The sequence below is a fragment of the Trachypithecus francoisi genome, unplaced genomic scaffold, assembly GCF_009764315.1.
Source record: "Trachypithecus francoisi isolate TF-2019V2 unplaced genomic scaffold, Tfra_2.0 Contig00407, whole genome shotgun sequence".
In the NCBI taxonomy this organism is placed as follows: Eukaryota; Metazoa; Chordata; class Mammalia; order Primates; family Cercopithecidae; genus Trachypithecus; species Trachypithecus francoisi.
Genome location: NW_022680626.1, coordinates 10,096 through 31,551, shown reverse-complemented (window position 1 = coordinate 31,551; position 21,456 = coordinate 10,096). Strand labels below are relative to the sequence as shown.

General features: G+C 39.0%; 1 pseudogene across 1 annotated transcript; it reads right to left on the bottom strand.

Moving 5' to 3' along the window:
- Window positions 1-648: 648 nt before the first annotated feature.
- Window positions 649-20,981, bottom strand: LOC117083918 (annotated as a pseudogene). Its single transcript, XR_004437252.1, has 12 exons — window positions 20,851-20,981; window positions 17,547-17,817; window positions 12,923-13,160; window positions 7,900-8,085; window positions 7,539-7,640; window positions 6,968-7,095; window positions 5,387-5,513; window positions 4,036-4,142; window positions 3,265-3,365; window positions 1,733-1,841; window positions 1,517-1,672; window positions 649-990 (listed from the first exon to the last, which is right to left on the bottom strand). The product of XR_004437252.1 is annotated as an asparagine synthetase [glutamine-hydrolyzing]-like (transcript).
- Between the last annotated feature and the right edge of the window lie 475 nt (window positions 20,982-21,456).

Here is a 21,456-nt window from a genome sequence, read left to right as displayed (position 1 = left end):
TAGTTCGTATGGTTGTTCCTCTAGAACAGCAATCAACAAACTATGGGCCACAAGCCATGTCTGGCCCACCATCTGCTTTTATAAGTAACTTTTAATAGAACATGGCCATGCTCGTTTATTTACATACTATCTATGTAACTGCTTTTGCACTATAATGGCAGAGCTGAACACTCCCAAAAGAGGTCCACAAAGCCTAAAATATTTACTATCTGGTTCTTCATTAAAAACAAATTAAAATTTTTAAAAAGCCTGACCCCTGCTCTAGGACAAGTCTCCAGAAGTGGCTTTGGCTCAACATAAAAGAGAAAAAAATGAACTACTATCTTGCAAAATACAGCTGTCATGAACTCCTATAGAAGACTCAAGTCTCAAGTCTAATTAGGCAGCTGTTAGGAATGTAGCAGAACCAAAATAGTGTAGTCCTTTGATGACGTCCCTAAGATGAGGCAAGGACTGGAAGGAAGCCACACAGGCACAAGACGCAAATGTCATCTAAAGCAGATCTGCCAGGAGAGGGCTGTGAGTTCTTGCAGACGTCAGATCCTTTTCACTTTTCCTAGCTTACCCTCCACTTTACTGTGATACAGCAAAAAATTTTTAGTTACCTCTTATGAAGAGACTGTATGAACATAAATGACTACAGCAATGTTTTAGATTTAGGACTTTTATTTTTTTCACACCCAAGTTAGCCTGAGTTGACTCTCATTGTTCCCCTATCTCCCCATAGTCCCCATACAACAAGAAGAAATATTTGCTTTCACATTACAGCATAAAGAGCACCTAAGCTTTGGTAGCTGACTTGTAGTGGGTCAGTGTGCGGGCAGAAGGGTCAGTGGCATTGATCCACTTGGGCATCCAGTAATGGCTCAGCCAGTCAGCCCGACCTGGGTAATGGCGTTCAAAGATTTGACGGTAGTAATATCCTTCTTTGGTTTTAGGAGTATTGAAGGGAAATTTCTGGGCTGCATTTGCCATCATTGTATCATCAACCTGTAAGAATAAGCATATAGGAGCAAACAGTTTTTTTTAAATGGCAGGAAATGCTTGTTTACTCTGGTCTCACAAAACAGAAAACATTCAGATAAGACATGACTGTAAATTGTATGAGACCCTTTGAATCACCCATCACTTAGAAAATGCTAAAGTATTCATAATATGGATAGCTGCAGTGCCTTTTAAAGAACACTCATATGCATATTTTTAATACGTGGTGGCTCTGTTTTAGTCATTTGTGCCTAACAAGATCTGGCACCCAGCAGGTGCCCAAAAATCTGTTAAATGAAGATCAGTGATGATAAGTAGTAAGTCTCCTCTCTCTTCCAATTCTAGATGCTACTTGATAATCATTCATGCTACTTAACTCTTATGTAATTCTTATAGAAGAGGTAAGTGTTTACAGGGACTGTGAATCCCTCTGACAGGGACAAAGCATTCAAACTAAATACAGAATGAACAGCAATGACAGCTCTGCATCCAAACTGTCGCATTCCTGAAAATGTTTTTAAAGACATTATACCTGATGTTCAACATATTCCTGTAAAATCTTAAACCAGGAATTCTTAACTAAAGTTATTCCATCACTGAAGGCTTCTTTTGGTCACCAGAGAATCTCTTTGAGTATCAGATTGGAGTCCTCAAATGTCTCTCTAAGGAGATGTTTTTCTATCACATTCTGACATGAAAAAAAAGGAGCACCAGTAAAAGTTACAAACATAATCTGATGGCAATGAACTGTTTTATCTTGAGTTGATTTACCTCTCTTTGGAATTCTCATTTCTGGTGTCAGAGACAAGTAATCGGAAGAAAATTGATGATCTAGAAATGGGACTCTCAGTTCAAGGTTTAAAGGAGAAAAGAAGAATATCTAAATTAAAATGGGTGTGTAGTGCCCAACAGTTTAGGTACTGATTCAGTTTTCCATCAGTTCAACCAGATCCTAAGAAATGTTAAGGTCATACAGTCAAATACAAGCCCCCTAATGACTGCTCTACACTAACGAATAAATACAAAAAAAAATCTTCATTTAAAATAATATATATATACCATGTCATCGAGGGAGTAAAACTAACTGAGACTATTACTTTTACTTCCCCTTCTAGGAATAGTTAAATGCATATTTCAAAAAGCAGAAAAAGTTACAAATCATGAGTGACCCAATCATTAAGAAGATACCTTGATTGGACCTTTCTAAATCAGTGTTTTCTAGGTGAGACCATCTCTTCTAACAATTGTGATGACAACCGCTGGTTAACAATTCACATACAATATGGAATATAAACCAGTGTTCCACTATATTTCGTCAAATTCCGTATCACCGGTTTCCTGAAGCCTAGTGACTCTAGTTAGGACAAGTAGAGAGGATAATAACCAGATTCAGTTCATTCCTTAAACCCATGTTTAATTATATCCTGATCTAGCTGTGATTCAGCAGAGGCAACTAAAACATTTAATGACAGTTGTTTATCCTGTACAGTAAAAGTCTTCAGTTCTTCAACATAACTTTAGACAACCAGAAATGATACCAAAGATACCTGGTTCGTTATAATGTAATCAAACCCCTTGCATCTTCACTACCCTATCCCCTCAGGGTCACTACAGCACCAAATAGGCACGGTGGACACTCAGTACTTGTCACAAGATGTTTACAATCTTTACTTCTCTTTAAAACACTCAAGTAGCTGCTGCAGCAGCCTTCCCCTCTTCCATCTTGGTTGTTCAGATGTGAGCAGAATGTTGTTACCTTTTAAAGGTGAAAACTCCAACTCAAACAACCTATGGAAGAAGCCTTCTCTCCATATACCACAACAACACTTTGAAATGTGGCCTAATCCTTTTGGACAAAGTTAAGAAACAGCTTCATTTTCTCTATAAAAGTCACACTTTGTAACATATAGCCAACTATATGCAACATATAGCCAATCAGCTATGGATTTTTATTTTTTCAGGGTATTGAGTGCAGTGGCCGGATCTCAGCTCACTGCAAGCTCCGCCTCCCGGGTTTACGCCATTCTCCTGCCTCAGCCTCCCAAGTAGCTGGGACTACAGGCGCCCGCCAACTCGCCCGGCTAGTTTTTTGTATTTTTTAGTAGAGACGGGGTTTCGCCGTGTTAGCTAGGTTGGTCTCGATCTCCTGACCTCGCGATCCACCCGTCTCGGCCTCCCAAAGTGCTGGGATTACAGGCTTGAGCCACCGCGCCCGGCCAAGCTTTTCTTTGTTTTGGTGCTTTTTTGTTTTTGTTTTACAGTAGCCTCTAAAAGTATTACCCGTGGGCAGCAGTAGTTCGATCTGCGCGGAGCACATCAAACAAATAGAGTTCCCTCAGAAGCCTCTCACTCTCCTCCTCCGCTTCTTCAGGAGAAGGAGCCTATTTCACAAACAAAAACACCAAGAGTTTTGCTTTTGGCACACAAAGCAGTTTTTCTTTCTCCCTCTCCAATCCTAAAGTTGGATAAGACAACAAGTTAAACAAATTTAGGGAAGGGAGTAAATAACTGAACAGAGGTAAGCAGTGCTTTACAAAACATGCCTTCCTTCCTACCAAACTGCTAATATTAGAATAAAATGAACACACTGGGCAACAGTCATAATTCCACAGGATGCTAAGAAATGGCAGAAAGGTGATTCTCAAGAAGCTTAACTAGTTTTATTTATTTATTTTTAGCTTTTTTTTTTTTTAAGAGACAGGGTCTTGCTCTGTCAACCAGGTAGGAGTGCAGTGGCGCAATCACAGCTCACTGCAGTCTCAATCTCCTGGATTCAGGTGATCCTCCCACCTCAGCCTCCTGAACAGCTTGGGGGTATAAGCATGAGCCATCACACCCAGCTGTAACTAGTTTTAAAGAATAAAAATCATCTTACACATTAAAATTTCTTTCTTCCCCAAGAGATAGAAAGCAAACATTATCAGATTCCCTTTTGTAACCTCACAAGATACTCAAAACTATTACTGTCATACTGAAAGATGATAGAAATAGTCAAACAATTCATAGTTTTCTTAATATAGCATGAATATTCCTCCACTTCAGAGTGGTTACCTTGTGAAAATATATGTAACCCTGCGTAAGTTCATCTGATCCTTCTCCAGAGAAGATCACCACGTTATCTGTGTTCTTCCGAATATACTTGGAAATTAAATACATACCTTAAATGAGAGAGAGAAATTAACTTTAATGTCAACATAACCTTCCACCAAAAATGCCTTTGATTTGATTTTTGGAAATAACTGAAAGTGTTACTACCATACTGGACTTCATATTAATATAAAGTAGTTTCCACAATAATGACCTTGTATTTACAAGCCATTTAGATGTACTTAATCCAAAAGCACTACTGTAAAATAAAATAACCCAGAACCATTCTGTCATTTTATAAACAGGTTTTAAAATTCTAATGATTTTAGACCAAGAATGTTCACTTCAAAACTATGCTAAGCTGAACAATGACTCAAATACCTAAAAATCATGCCTTTCATAGTGGTATTATGACACAAAAATAAGAACAGCCATTTTGGTGGTTTAGTGTTAATTTTGTTAGGTACTTTCCCCCTGCCACTCCCCATTTACCAGATTTCACATAAAGCTGGGGAGACTATATAAGTTATTAAACTTGCCTTCTTGGTCCTCCACCACATCCCTCTAAACTAGTGTTTCTTCTCAGCTTTGTTTTTATTATCATCTCAGCTAGAGAGCTGAGGTGATAGACACTTATTTTCCTAACCCCACCCCAGCCCCATGAAATTCCAATACCAGAGCTATCCTGTCTATCTGCTTATTTATTGTGATGTTTTGGAGGGTCATAAACCATTGTAATACCGAAGATATTTTTGCCCTCCAAGGCAAGTCTCTCAAGGGAGGCAGTAGCATACAAAGGTTCGTTAACATTGGATCAGTCTAATTTGGGGTATACTTCTGATCTCAGTAGATACATTATTTACAAAATAAAATTAATATTGTTTGCAGAGCAATGATAGCTAGTGACTGGTAAGTTATGTGATGGAATATTTACTAAAATATATCTAAAATGAGTATTTCTTATCAAAAATGCATTACCAAATAGACCTATTGCCTCACTGTATACAGACTGTAGCCAGAGAAACTCTAAGAGAAATGGGAGGCAGAGGGCAGAAAATACGTATCTGCTCCCTGGGGAAACACCAGCAGTGATACCAACAATGTGGCGGTTGAACTATGTATTTATTGTTCCCTTTACTCCAAAAGAGATTCAGAGAATTCTTAAGTGGTCTTAAATAATCAGTAACATAGGGATGTAATTTGCATTCATCCTTAAATAACATTTTAAAAATATGGCTTGAAATAAATTTTTTAAACCTTACTTTTTTTCAGTGTTAGAAAAAGCTTTTTATTTAATAATATCATAATACCTTACCTACTGAAGCACGAACTGTTGTAATGTCATAAGTTTCCAAGGAAAATATGACTTCATCCAGAGCCTGAATGCCTTCCTCAGAGTTAAAAAGGACTTCATAATGTTCACTTCCGATATGATTTGCCACCTTATTATATAAAGAAATACCCATTTATTTGTTAAAGAAAATAACTTCCCTTGAAAATCAAACAGGACGGGAGTTCACAAAGCTTTATGAATTAACAATGGTGGGAAAAAAAGAAAAATGATTTTACAGCCCACCACATACAAGCCCCATCCAGCACTGTTTCCTCGCCTGCTTCAACTCCACCACCAGGAAGTAAGTCTTACCTCAGCTCCTCTGGTGCCAAGGCTTCAGCCATTCTCCCAGTTGGCACCTCCCTCCCTACCTATTTTACCTAACCCACCTCATCTCCCTCTACTCCAACATGGTCCCACACTAAGCTTGGTCTTTTTTGGTCCTTCTGAAATGCCTAATTTTATATCCAGGATGTTATTCTTATATAGAATGGCCCCTCCCCTCATTCTACTTTCCTTGGCTATTTTGAATTCTCTCGGCATTGATCACCTTGCATTGAGAGTCCTCTCTAGCTCCTTCTCATCCATGCTACGAAAGTTCTCCATAGTGGGAACTAGGTCACCTGCTCACTGAATACAGACAAGCTGCCCTCTGCCCACGGTATTCCAAATACAGCACTTTAAAAAATAACAATAACCGCCAACACTCAGTAAGTAGTTACTACATGCTAAGTTCTACCGTACTTACTTTACACGGATTATGTCATTTCACCTTAAAACTACCCCAATAGCAGACACTATTATTTTTGTCACATAAATGAGTAGAACCAGGACTTCACACTACAAGTTAGGCTCCAAAGCTTGCAGTCTTCACCACGATACCATGACTTTACATTCTTTTTAAAAAAACAAACGAACAAACAAAAAATCTTTTTTTAAAATTTTTTCAAGATGGCGTGTTGCTATGTTGCCCAGACTGGACTTGAATTCCTGAGCTCAGACCTCCCACCACAGCCTCCCAAGTATCCGGCACTATAGGTGCATGCCACTGCACCTGACTTATGCCTTTACTTTCTTTATTTTCTTTTGAGACAAGGTCTTGCTCTATCACCCAGGCTCTATCACCCAAGAGGCTAAGACTATAGGCAGGCGCCACTAAGCCTGGCTATTTTTGCATTTTTTGTAGAGATGGAGTTTCATTATGTTGCTCAGGCTGGTTTCAAACTCCTGACCTCAAGTAATCTACCTCCCTCAGCCTTGTAAAGTGCTGGGATTACAGGTGTAGGCCACCATGCCCAGATACCTTTACTTTCAAAAGAGCATAATTATCATCATAGAATCTTTGTGAGAATTGTATGGGTCATAACAGATAAAAGTACACAGAGGACAGTGTACAACACAGTGCATATTCAACAGCCATTTCATTCTATTTTAATACATTTAATTTAAAACAATTGTCCCAGTCAATACAGCAGCAGAAGTAGAATCACCCATTATTGACTCCATTTTCACTCTAATAATAAGTCTACTCTAACTACACAAGGGACAGAGACAGCACCTTACCTTTCTAGCAGCCAGTAAATCGGGGCTGTCTTCCATGCCAATTGCAAATGTCTGGAGAGGATACTGTATTTGGGCCTCTTTCAGCTGCTTCAACAGGGTGGCAGCAACCAAGCTGGAGTCCAAGCCCCCTACAAGCAAAAGAGGAAGTGGAAGTGTCCTAGTTATGTGCCTTGCATAAGACAGGGACAGAAGATGTATATTCCTGATAAGCACCAAGATCATAGTTTTACCATTTAAAATCCGCAAGTTTTATAAACTGAAATCAACTTCAGTAAGAGAAAAATATACAAACGGTGATAATAGTGGTATTTGAATTGGTTAAAAATCACTACACAGAATTCCAAACATCCACTGGCTCACTCTTAACACCAATAACATAGCTATACTGTAACTCAAGTTGGAGTATGACTATGAGTATTAAATGCAGCTTATAAAAAATTGTTTCCATCCTATAATGAAGGAAAGATTAAATCATACAGAAAATATTTTATAGTAAAAACAAAAGGGATGGCTACAAATCATTTCAATTAAACACACACAAAATATAATTAGGTTTTTTAATTGATTTCACCTGATAAAAGGCAGCCAATCCTTCTGTCTGTCATCAAACGTTTCTTTACAGCATTATTAAAAAGGATCCTGAGGTTGTTCTTCACAGTTTCTATCTCAAAACCTATAAACACAGCAAGTAAACCAAACAGCTCCAGAAAATCTTGGGCTGGATTAGTTATTGAAATGAAATACACAATCATCAACATCTATCATGATGGTATTTACTCAATGGTGGAGTGTGCCAAATCGTAATGTGTTCCCTCCAAACAAAAGAGGAAGTAGGTTTTGAAACTAAAATCATTCAAATGATGGGAGAGCACAACTTAAAATTTTTTTTCCCTTGGAGAAGGATGGGGAAGAGGTGGATGCGTGTCTGCTACCTGGAAAGAGTTTGTCCACATTGTCATAGAGGGCGTGCAGGGGTTCATCCCGACAGTGATGATATTTAACCATTTCCACAGATGCAACTTTGCCATTTGGCTTTAAATCCAAAACTTCATAGTGTCCAGGAAGAAAAGGCTCCACTTTTAAAAAGGGAGTCGTAGAGTGTTTCAATGTAACAAGACCTACAAATTCAAAAAGATACCTTTATTCAAATTAGGTAACCCTTCCCAATAACTGTCACGATTAGTTAACATCCTCTACATTCCTATTTATTTTCCCTTTTTAATACAAACACATGGCCACTAAATAAGCAAAACAGGAAAAAAAATTTCCTATTTTCCTAAGCCATACCATCTACTTACTGGAGAGATAATAATGGCATAGGGATATACTGCCAAATTACACTAACTTTTAGTAATTGAAAGAAATAGAAAAACCTCCAGTGTTCAATTTCTTCTTCTTAGATTTCTAATCAAGAAAATCTATCTTCTATACCAAAGCAAATATATACAAAAGGAAAAGACATACTTATGAAGCAAAGGGATGAACTGGAGTCCTAATGTTATGATAGTCTGGTAGTCATTTGTCATCACTGAGGTATTTTCAGAAAATAGCCGGCCGGGCGCGGTGGCTCAAGCCTGTAATCCTAGCACTTTGGGAGGCCGAGACGGGAGGATCACGAGGTCAGGAGATCGAGACCATCCTGGCTAACACGGTGAAACCCCATCTCTACTAAAAAATACAAAAAACTAGCCGGGCAAGGTGGCGGGTGCCTGTAGTCCCAGCTACTCAGGAGGCTGAGGCAGGAGAATGGCGTAAACCCGGGAGGTGGAGCTTGCAGTGAGCTGAGATCCGGCCACTGCACTGCAGCCTGGGCCACAGAGTGAGACTCTGTCTCAAAATAAAATAGCCATGGTTCCCAGACCTTTAACAAGTACAATGATCCACTCTTAGCTACTTTAAAGTCAGATAGGAAGACATCTATCCCTTAACTAGTGTTATACACTATATGTGAATAAAACCATATAACTTAAATTTCCTCAATAAATTCTCACTGATGGTTCCCAACCTCACATCACCACGATCTTTGGCACAAACATCAATGTTTCATTGTAAGTTGTAACAGACTACCTATATGGAATACTAGTGATTTACAATTTGAGATTGTCAACCCAGCCAGTAACCTGTGTAGCACTGAATTCAAATACCAGAAAAAGTACACATATTCCCTCAACAGCGAGCAGAGCTCAAGTGAGCTACACAGCCCAGGTAAGGAGTAGGGAGTAATTAAAAGGTTTTAAGCAGGCAGTACTATAATCAGATGAGTTTTTCACAGGTTATTCTAAAAGCACTGAGAAAGGAAAATTGTTGCAATATTCCAGATAAGATCATTTGGTCTGGAAAAGGACAGTGTCAAGGATATAAAAAAGAACAATCAAGGAATTTCAGAGGGTAAACTGGATGTCATTACAGTTCCATATCAAGTGATCATCAGACTCAAAGAAGGCCCAGGGGAGCAGGAGGCTGCTTTTCCCCGCTGTTCTCTTTACCAGGCTTGCCCAGCAGTCCTGGCAACTGACATACATATATATACTTGCTCTTTGCCATCTGATCACACTAGAAATGCCTGAAAATAAGCCAGTTGCGGTATCAGTACAAACACTGTCACTAGCGTCCTAAGTACCCCTTTGACTGATCTCATTATCCCTGCTTTGGCCAACATTAAATCTGAAAATTAAGTGAGAAAGGATTTAAAGAACGGCAAAAAGAGGCAGGGAGAGAGATTTTAGGATGTTACTACTGTGTAGGTAAGGGATAAAAAATAAATGTCTTCCTCAAGTTTACCATCAAAAAGTGCTATACATGATTTGCAAGTATTTTCTTCCAACTTGCGGGCTGTCTTTTCACTTTCTTGATGGTGTCCTTTAGACGTGCAAAACTGTTTAATTTTGATGAAGTCCAGTTTATCAATTTGTATTATTGTTTCTGGTCTCATATTTAAGAAAGATTTGCCAAATCCAGGGTCATGACAACTTACTTCTATGTTTGCTTCTCAGGATTTTATAGTTTTAGCCCTTACATTTATGTGGATTAGTTCAAAATGGATTCATTTGATGCATTTTTTTGTATCCATAGTTTTTGTATATGATGTTGGGTAAAGGTTCAACTCCAGGTTTTGCATATGTTTACATATCTGGTTGCCACTGTGCCAGTTTTCGAACTTCTTTCCCCACTGAATACACTTGGCACCCTTGTCAAAAATAAGTTGATTATATATGTATGTGTTCATTTCTGACTCTCAATTCTATCCCACTCGTCTATACATCTATCCTTCTGCCAGTATTATACTGTCCTTATTACCATTGTCTTGTAGTAAGTTTTAAAATCAGTAAGTATGAGTTCTCCTACTTTGTTCCTCATTTTCAAAAGATTGTTTTGTCTATTCTTAGTCCCTTGCAATTCCATATGAATTTGAGAGCCAGCTTGTAGATTTTACAAAGAACTCATCTGGGATTCTGATAGGGATCAAGTTGAATCCATAAATCAGTTTAGGGAGGACTGACATCTTAATAATGTTAAGCCTTCGATTCATGATCGTGGGATACTTTTCCATTTATTTCGATCTTCTTTCATTTCTTTCAACAATGTTTTATAGTTTTCAGAGTACAAGTTTTACACTTCTTAAATTTATTTCTAAGTGTTTTATTCTTTTTGATGCTATTATAAATGAAGTTGCTTTCTTAATTTCATTTTCAGATTGCTCATTTTAAGTACATAGTATTCAGTTAAAGTGTGTCAAACACCATTGATTTTTGTATATTGATCTTGTATCCTGCAACCCTGATGAACAGAAGGGATTTCTACCTAGAATACATAAGAAACTATTACAATTCAGTAACAAAAAGACAAAGTAACCCAATTAGAGATGTATAATTCAAGAACGGATAAACAAACTGCAGTGCATGCAAACAAATGAAATATTATTCAGCAATTTAAACAATGAGCTATCAAGCCATGAAAAAACACGGAAGAACCCTAAATGTATACTGCTAGGTGAAAGAAGCCAGTCTGAAAAGGCTACATACCATATGATTACAACTATTATACGACATTCTGGGAAAGGCAAAGTGAAAGAGAAAGTAAAAAGATCAGTAATGACTCGGGGGGGGGGAGGGTTAGGAGGAAGAGGACAGGAAGGAATCAGTAAGTGAAGCACAGGAGACTTTTAGGGCAATAAAACTGTTCTATATAATACTGTAATGGTGGGTACATAGCATTAAACATTTGTCAAATCCAAAAATCTATAAAACACAAAGAGTGAACCCTTACATAAACTATGAACTTCAGTTAATATATAAGTATCAGTTCATCAAATCTAATAAATGTAGCACAGTAACGCAAGATGTTAAGAGTTGGGAAAACCAGGCGGGGGCACTGGAGGGGGAGCATATGTGAACTCTCTGCACTTTCCTCTCAATTTTTTCTAAAACTGCTCAAAAAAAAATAATAAAGTCTATTATGTTTTTCAAATAAAATGATCCCTAGCAGGAAAAAAAATGGCAAAGGATCTGAACAAATATTTCTCCAAAGAAGATACACAAATGGCCAATAAGCATAAGATAAGATGCTGGACATCACTGTCAACAGGAAAATACAAATCAAAATCACAATGAGATACCACTTCACATACCCTAGGATGGCTAGAATTAAAAAGTCACACAGTAAGTGTTTGTGAAGATATGGAGAAACTGAAATTTTAATACACCGCTGGAGGGAATAAAAAATAATGCAGCCATTTCGAAAAATAATCTGGTAGTTCTTCAACTGAACATAGTTATCATGTGTGCCAGCAATTCTACTCCTAGATATACACCCAAGAGAAATGTCTACACAAAAACTTGCACACCAATGTTTATAGCAGCATTATTCGTAATAGCCAAAAGGGGTAAACAATGTCCTAAATGTCCATCAACTGACAAGTGGATAAACAAAATGCAGTGTATCCATGTAACGGAGTATCATTTGGACATAAAAAGTAAGTACTGATACATGTTACGGCATAGACAAATCTTGAAAGCACTATGCCAAGTGAAAGAATCCAGTCACAAAAGCCCATATGATATATAATCCCATTCATATGAAACATACAGAATAGGGAATCCAGAGGCAGAAAGATTGGTGATTGCTGGGGCTACAACTGCGGGGGTGCAGATGATGGATATGGAGAGATGGAATTCAAAGCTAAAGGGCACAGGACGCAGGGAGTTGTGATGCATGCCTATACTCCTAGCTACTAGGGAGGCTGAGGTGGGAGAATCGCTTGAGCCCAGGAGCTCAAGGCTGCACTAAGCTATGTTCAAACCACTGCACTCCAGCCTGGGCTGGGCAACTGAGCAAGACCCCATCTCCAAAATCAAAAACAAAAACAAAAACAAAAAACCTAGTTGATCCTGCCAGCAATAACTAAGCTAAAGGGCATAGGATTTTCTTTTCTTTTCTTTTCTTTTTTTTTTGAGGTGGAAAAACAATTCTAAAACTGACTGGAGTGTCGGTTACCAACATCTGTGAATACACTAAAAACCACCAAACTGCATACTTCAAGTGGGTGAATTACACGGTATGTGAATTATCAATAAAGCTGTTTTAGAAATCCTAATATCTGCTGTACTATAACTGCAGCAAAGTACCACAGTGCAATAATCGCAGAGTCAACCCTACCATTATAGGATGACACAGGAAAACTTAAAACTACACTTAGGATCAAGCTAGACGTAGAGCATATTAGCATAGCAAAAAATAAATGACTGCACTAAAGAATCATCCTTCAAGTATTACAGAATTTAAGTGCTGAAAAGGAGAGTACAACTCCACTGTTTTTTTAATAAAAGGTAAAGACTCATAACTTAATTAGTCACTTGTAAAATTCTGGATTGCTCTCTAAGAGATTTTCAAATATAATTTAAAAGAAAACATACAACCAAGACAATAATGAAAGTCTATAGAAAAATTTATTATTACCTTTAGCTTCTGAACATACAGCCAAAAATCCATCTTCTGTCATTGCTTTAAACAAAGGTCTGACTCCGTATGTATCTCTGCCCAGGAACACTTTCTTATTGGCAGTATCCAGTAAAACAAATGCAAACACACCATCCAACATACAAATTGTTTGCTCAATTCCTCCTTTGTCATAAAGATGAAGGATTATCTCACCATCCACTTTGGTCTGGTATTCAAATTCAAAATGCTGTTGCATCTTATGAAGCAATAGCAAAACCAAAATGTTAGATTCCTTGTACATTCACTAATAATTTTTTATTGCAAAGTTGCTTCAGTATTTCTGAGCTCTATAATCCTTTCATGCACTTTGGTGATTTAAGAGAATCATAGCATTATCAAACTAGGGTTTGTTTCAACTCATAATTCTGCAAATTCTGTTCAACATAAAGCTGAACCCATGAAAATTTTAGTTGCAGTCTGATAAACAGAATATAATGGGAATGTGCCAGAACAGTAATCTGTGGAGGGATGGAAATGCATATTATATACATACTATGTATGTAATACATATATATTCAGATTGAGTCTCCCTTATCTGAAATGTTTGGAACCAGAAGTGTTGTGTTTTGGATTTTGGAATATTTGCATATATGTGAGATATCTTGGGGATGAGACCCAAGTCTAAACATGAAATTCATTTATGTTTCATATATCTTATACACATGGCCTAAAGGTAACTTTATATAATATTTCGAATAATTCTGTGCATGCAACAAAGTTTGTGTACATGGAACCATCAGAAAGCAAAGGTGTCACTATCTCAGCTACCATGTGGCAAATCTGTGGCTGTTTGACATCATTGACCATCATTCCTGACTCTGAATTTATATGCTACTAAAGAGCAATCATTTTCATACACTTATTCATACATAAGTAAAAAATATGACCTACCATTAACACAGTAAGAAAATAATAAGTAGCATAGTAGTATCACCAGAATACCTGTATCAGCAGTTAAACAGCTGTACAAACAATGGCAGGCTTTCAGACTCCACCGACAATGCTGTGTTTTGATTAAAAGGTTACTGTACACTGTATTTTTTTTTTCCTTTTTTAGGTGAGAAGAAATATCAGAAGCAGCTGAGCAACCAGGAAGCGGGTCCTCTGAGGTTGAGGAGGCACTCGGCCAAATGACTTTTTTAAGTGTTTCTCCAGAGTCATCTGCCTCATTAACAACGGCTTCTGTCTTGGAAGTCTCCCTTCGATTTTATAAACTGACATGACCTCTTGTTCTGTTATGAATGCAGGTAGCTCCAGCCTTTCAAGATCTCTATCACACATTTTCATCATGTAATCTAAACCTTTACACTACAGTCCAATTTCTCCTATAGCTTGACTTTCTGTGTTATGTTTCTACTTTTCCTTATCATTGCTGCTCAAATAAATATCTACAGGTCTTTTTGACATTTTCAGTATCTTAACACCACAGAGCAGAAAATAAGCAAAAATACACAATGGGTAATGCGCAGAGGTCCCATCTGTGGGGATCCTGGATCCTGCCATTGGTGTGTCCAGCTTGCATATGCCATTCTATTACCCTTTGTGGGCATGCTTGCACGGGGAAATCTGGGCATGTGTAGAAAAGTTATACTGCAGCTGAAGGGGGCTGAGAGGGTCTTTTTTCCCTAGGACACACCAAATAAACTGTGTGTTTTACACCTGCATTTTGACTGTGACATCAAAATGCACATGTAGTATTATGTCAGTGCTCAAAAAGTTTCAGATTTTGGAGCATTTCAAATTTCAGATTTTCAGATTAGGGATGCTCAACCTCTAAATGTAAGTTAAGATAACAGGTTGCCTGGTTGCCATGACACTAAAAAAACGTGTCTTCTGCAACTAAAAATTTTTGGTTTGAGAAGATAGTATTGGCTAAGAAGTTCCTCCAGTTCAGCTTCAAAGTCCTAGCTATAAAAATGTAAAGCAAAGGGACAAACATCATTTGGCACCATTCCATGAAAAATAAATGGCTACATCACAATAACAGATACATGATCCAAAACAAAGCGGCTGGTCCCCAGGGGTGGACGACAATGCCCAGTGCTTCCACCACTGCAGTAGCATTAAAGCTACTCCTTACTTATAGACAAAATGATGGTGGCACTTTATTAGTCTGCATGCCCCAAAGGAACAGCAAAGGGACTGTCTGCCACTGCATGCAGAGCAAGAAGGTTTGATTAGGCTACTCCCCAATTCTGACACTCTCTACCATCGCTGGCAAACTATGAGGATGAAAAGTCCTTGATATATTCCTCTTTGAACTTTGTACTCAGGTTTTTGGCTGATATTAGAGAAAGAAGAGGTTTAAATCAGGTGGAAATCCTAGATAAGCTTAAAACATGCTTTCAAATTTCAAAAGTAAACCTATTATGTATGTGCATGACCCATAAACATGCTTCACCCTCCATGCAGCTCACTCCATCATTTGTGGATCTTTTGTCTATAAGTCCTCACTGAACTGTCCAAAAATGGGCTTTGCCTCCAGTGACTGTAAAGTCACTACCTGGTCACCCCCTCTGCTCTATCAGGGATGATCTATAACTAGCAGGTGGGGTCTGGAAACAGTCTTCTGCTGACTGTTCTGGGCTGAACTGCCTGAAGGGTTAGTGACTATAAAGCATTCACTGATATTAGCAAGCAACAGCTCCCAAAATCTACCTTGCCCACCTCTTTGGCCTAAACTTTGCAGGTAATTTACTTAAAAAGGAGAAGGGTCCTTTGGGTAACGGATGTATCACTTCCTACTCCCCTGAAACCAAATTCCAATGCTGCATCTTAGATAAAAGCCCTCAAATCTTACCTCCTGAAGTCATGCTGTCATCTGACTTGGCTGCAGGCCCCTGATACTCCCCTGCAGGGAGAGGTCCTGCTCTTTGCTCTAGCCTTGACCCCATTCCTCCTGTTTTTCATTCAGTCTCCCTCTACTCCCAGCACACCTCTGGCTGTATTTTATTGTAGTGGTAAACTTTATTTTTACCAAAAAGGAGGTATGGGGGGGGGGTTTGAATACTTTATATAAGCCTAAAATATACATTCTGCTCATTAGACAGTTTGCTAGCTGACCCAACTACATAAGCTTAGATGCTTGTGGAACAAACTTCTCTATTTTTACAAATAAAACATTCGGCTAATTCAGAATAGAAATTAATTATTTTCAAAATATTTAACTTCTTGTAACTTTTTAATAAAAAGAAACAACACTGTTTAAGGAAGCAGGGCGTTTCCTATTTCATTTAAGGGGAAAGCCAAGCTGACAATGCCATACCACCACCTGGCATTCTCACGTATATGACACTGATTTGACTCAGAAAGAGAAAAGTTTTAATACTCTCTTCTTCTACCTCCCACTAGCAGGAAAGTCCATTCTTGCCTTTCCTTTTCACCATTTCATCTCCAATCACCTAGAAAAATGATGTCTGGTGCATAGTAGGCCCTTAATAAAGGCATAAAGAAATGTGTAAAAGGAATCTCCTGATAACTATTTTAAAACTTTTTAAATGAGAAGACTGTTATTAAGAGTGTTCCTATGAGCAGGCAACAAACAATGACAAAAGCTATTGTTCAGAGATAAAAAATGTCCAAAATGTGATTAGGATATAAACCTCTTATCAATGCATGACAGGTTATCTATCAAGAAGTCTCAAAAAATACCAAGAAACATCACAACCAAATGCATGAACCTTGAATGAAATCTAGCTCAAAACAAACAAAAACCAGCTATAAAGATATTCTTGGTAACACTTTGAGCGGCCAAGGTGGGCAGATTGCCTGAGCTCAGGAGTTCCAGACCACCCTGGGCAACATGGTGAAACCCCGTCTTTACTACAATACAAAAAATTAGCTGGGCATGGTGGCAGGTGTCTGTAGTCCCAGCTACTTGGGAGGCTGAGGGAAGAGAATTGCTTGAACCCGGGAGGCAGAGGTTGCAGTGAGCCGAGATCACGCCACTACACTCCAGCCTGGGTGACAGAGTGAGACTCTGTCTCAAAAAAAAAAAAAATTCTTGGGATACTTAGGGAAATTTCATTTAAGAATAAACTGGATATTAGGTGGGTTATGGACTCTTAGGTTTAATAATGGTATTGATGTTATGTAGAAGAATATCCTTATTCTTAGAAGACAAATGCTTATATATTTAGGAGTAAGTATCATAATATCTGCACTGTACTCTCAAATGATTCAGCAAAAATGTGTGTGTGTGTGTTTGTGTGTGTGTGTGTGTAAAAAAAAATCAAGCAAATATGGCAAAACATTAATGACTATTCAATCTAGGTGCTCGCTGTTCTGTTCTTTTCTGTATGTTAGAAATTTTTTCAAAATGAAAAGCTGGGGAGAAGGAGAAAAAATTCTAAGAGTCAAAGAAACTGAACTGTAATTCTCATTTTTATCACTTCTTTTGTGACGATGTTATTTCACTCACCTTTTTATTCATCAGTTCCCATTTACATACTTAGAGCACATGAGATAACGAATATAGAGTGCCTTGCAAAGTAAAAAGCATGATACAGAATATGTAATATCATCGTGACCAACAAACTCTTAAGTTTAATCACATCCAGACATCTGGTTTCTTTCTCCTTACCTTCTTATAGTTGTAGATTTCACCATTGTAACAGAGCCACAAATAGGGATATTTCTTCAATCGAATTGGCTGCATTCCAAACAGCGGGTCAACTACTGCCAACCGGTGAAATCCAAAGCAGCAGTTGGTGTATCCATTGACATTCTCAAAACGGAATGCATCGGCCCTCTGTGTGCAATCTTCATAGCACTCAGACACTGAACAGAAAGGCAGTCGTCACTGCCAAACAGGGCCCAAATGCCACACATGGTGCAATGAAGCTATAAGCTCTCTGTGGAGATAAAAGCAGATAAATCAAAAATATTCAATATCCAATCCAAGTCTGCATTAAATCTTGATTTCAGAAACATGCATAAATCACTTCAAAGACTAAAATTAAACCATCTTTTCTATAGGGATTCCCCATTAGGTTGGCAGGCACACGGGAGTAGAGAATGATTTAATTTACTTACAGGTATTCAGAAAATATAGTGACCTCTACATTCAATGGGCTACAGCAGCTTAGCACCTAGTCAAAGCCTGCATCTCTCCCATCTTAGGATTTAGTGGTTGGCTAGAGCTGGCAGCATCCAGGCCACATCTGTCTCTGCATTCTAAGTTTGCTTCCAAGATATAGATACAAATCCAGGCTGGCTCCAGCCTAGCCAGAGATCCCGGCCCCACTCTCTCCATCCCAAAATCCCTCAAAGATCCAAGAGACTTTCCAGATTACTAGAGTCTCCTCTCAGGTTGTCTTGACAGTTAAATGCCCTCTCTTTATCCAAACTAGCTGCAGGTACAATATAATGGGTACAACAGAAAATCATACTGCTGTTAAGTGTAATACTAAGATACACAGCTCTTTTAAGCATTTCACTATATTACATCTAGGTTACCTCTAAGTGATTTATTCAGATGTGATTGAAGAAAATCTAAAGGGAAAAGAAAACAATTTAATTTGATATCAGATATCCTGGCTTTATAACAAATAAAACATTTTAAGTTAATAGAAGATACAAAATGTTCACTATCAAAATGTCCTAAGTGACAAAAATGTTCTCAAATATTTCTGTCTCAAAGTTGTATTGTTCACTAAGGAAGCAAATTAGGTGGGACATATACAGCAACAACATCCCTAATAAAAACTTGGCTCATCCCTATAAGCCAGGAAGCAAGTAAGTCATCCTTACATATGTTAATTACTTTCCAATTTCAAATTCTCAACTGTGAAATAAAGGGCTACTTTATTTGGCTGCTGCCAGCTCAAAATGACTGTTTTTATGAAAACATCTCTAACTTGAAAAATAACTATTTTGGTGTTTTTTTAAAAAAACTGCAAATTGCAGCAAATGCCCAGATAATTTGGGATAAACACCCTAAGGAAAAAAATATATCAAGTTGCATAAGTCACTTTGAGCAATCCTTTGGTGATATTTCATTTATATCTAAAAGAATCAAAGGTTTAGCTGGCTTTTCCAGAAAACCAGAGCCAAATAATATATGGTTATAATGAAAATCATCTCAAGCAATTTGGAAATGAAGTACCACATGTCCTATGCTGTCCCTTCCATGCACTTGACCAAATAGCCCAAATAGCCTATAATAAATTATTTGAGATTTACTGGAAAAATTCCATAAGATTTAAATGAGATGACTACTAATAAGCCATCTGCCTTTGACTCTATACCAGTTAAAAATGGGTTAGGAAAGTGCTTTGAAAATCAAGTGTGGTCATCAGGGAATCATTTACCTAAGTTTTCTTAACGCTGATTAGTGAATCCCTGTATTAATCCTGCTATAATAAATACACGCTAAACACTAAACTGGAGGGGAAAGAGGGAGAACAAAGGGGCATGTAAAGTACACTTATTTTTTCTAGTAGGAAAAGGCCAATTAAAACTATAACCTATTATTTTTATTGGAATCGGTCTTATAGAAGGGCAAAGTTCCTACTACCGCGACCTGTTCTCAACATTTTTCTTATTTCTTCTTAAACTTCTAGAGCAGTGCTGTCCAATAAATATGTGAGCCACGTATGTAATTTTAAATATACTAGTAGCCCCATTAAAAGAAAAAGGTGAAATTAATTTTAAATATACTTAACTCAATATGTCCCAAATAGTATCATTTTAACATGTATGTAATCAATATAAAAAAATATCGAGCAGATATTTTACACTGTTCTTCCTACTCCAACGACAAAATCCAGTGTATTTAACACAACACACCTCAATTAGGACTAGCCAGCATTTCAAGTGCTCAACAGCTACAGGTAGCTAGCGCCTACCGAACCGGACATGGCAGTTTCAGGGCATTTAATTTCTATTCCACTTAACGTTACTTAAAACTTCACCCTCTCACCTTACTTTTATGTTAAGATGTCAGTAGGTAACCAACTACAGACAGGCTCAAGCTCTATTTTACCTCTAATTACTCTTACAGCAATGCTATGAATCATGATTTAAAAATTAAAAAAAAAAAACAAAAAATGCTGTTAAATTATTAGTCAAGCGCCCAGGGCAATGGACAGTAAAGAAATAATGTAGGCCAAGGGCCGATAAGAAAACTGTCCTTTTATTTAAAACTATAACAATCATCTGAAGCCAGCCCTGTAAAATGACATCCACTGAAAAAGGCACGCTAGTTCTTCTGCCTTTTTCTGTACTTGGCCGCCTGTGTCCCTAAACAGACCTATTCTCGGCAGGGTTTGCTCGGCAAGTCACTTGTTAAGTCTTGCAGTCTACAGAGAGGGGTGGGGACTGGCAGGGGTGGGGGGGTGAGAGGAGGAGGAAGGTGAGGGGTCCAGGTGAGGACGGGGGCAGTTGAAGGGGAAAGCACAGACACCGAGGCGGTAATAAAGCCAGAGTCTCTTCTTCCTAGATCAGGACCACGCAACGCCTGACTGCGCCCTGGCCACCAGCACGGTCGACCCCTCCGCCGCAGGGACCCGGCCTGCGAAAATGTCCACAGGCTTCGACGCCACATAGTAAAAAAAAGTACACATATAACATTTACAGGGGCTCAGACCGCCGCTGCCTTCTCTGCGGAGCAGCCCGGCCTCCCGGACGCGGTTCCCTCTTGATGCCTCAGGGGACCAGTACAGAGAGGTCCTTCAGCTAGCTGCCAGTTGCGCAACAATCGCCAGGCGTCCGCCCCGCCCTCTCTACCGCAGGAGCCGTAGCATCAGCAGGCGCCCCCGAACCGCGTCTGCCGGGTGCCAGGCTTAAGAGCGCATCCTCCTCCCCCTCCTCCCGGAGCAGCCGCAGGGCACACGAGGAGGGTGCTGGCGCTGGGCGCAGGGCGCGGGGCGCAGGGTCCGGCTCACCTGGGCGTAAGCAAGTCAAGGAGATACGGTGAGCGGAGGCCAGGCAGCGGACAGCGTGCCGGGCGGCTAGACTGCGGGCGCTTATGCCAACCTGGCTCCTGTAATGCGTGCGGGAAGTTTCATCATGCCTGCGAGGACCAACCAGCGCGCATAGGGGCGGGGCCACGGGGTGGCCCGGGCGGAGCAGGACTAAGTGGGGCGGCGGGAGGGCGCAAGGAGGAGCTCTTTTGTTTCCAGCACCTTGCGTGTCAGTGCACCTGTTTAAGGATAGCCTCAGAGATCCGTCCAGACTACCTGCTGTTCTGACAGTTAGGGAGTTTTCTGTACTTGATTTGTTCTTAGGGAAATCATCACCGTTTATTTGTCGCACTACCGTCTGATTTAGTATGCAGTGCAGAGAAAAGCTTGTTCTAAGAAATTGATGCATGAGGCCTAAAATGTCCTTATAAAATCTATTAATAAATCGGGGCCAGGAGTGGTGGCTCACGCCTGTAATCTCAACATGTTGAGAAGCCAAGGCAAGAGGATCACTTGAAACCAGGAGTTCAAGACCAGCTTGGGAAACACAGCGAGATCACATCTCTACAAAAAATAGTGACACACCCT